This window comes from Phaethon lepturus, unplaced genomic scaffold, assembly GCF_000687285.1.
Source record: "Phaethon lepturus isolate BGI_N335 unplaced genomic scaffold, ASM68728v1 scaffold13719, whole genome shotgun sequence".
In the NCBI taxonomy this organism is placed as follows: domain Eukaryota; kingdom Metazoa; phylum Chordata; class Aves; order Phaethontiformes; family Phaethontidae; genus Phaethon; species Phaethon lepturus.
In genome coordinates, this window is record NW_010564260.1 from 26,688 (window position 1) to 26,897 (window position 210).

The window sequence follows — 210 nt, forward strand, 5'->3', positions numbered from 1 at the left end:
TCCCCCCGCCTAAGGCGCCGAGCAGGACTAGGCCCTGCCAGTCACAGCTGGGGACGCGCTACGGCCCCCCCCAGGCACCTGGAGCCCTCCCGAAGCGGCACCGCTCCCCCCTTCACCTCATCTCTCAGCAGTCAGGCGGGGGTAACACCACCTCCGCAAAACACCGGGCGCCGTAACGCCCTGCCTGGCGGCCTCACTCCTTCCTTAGCG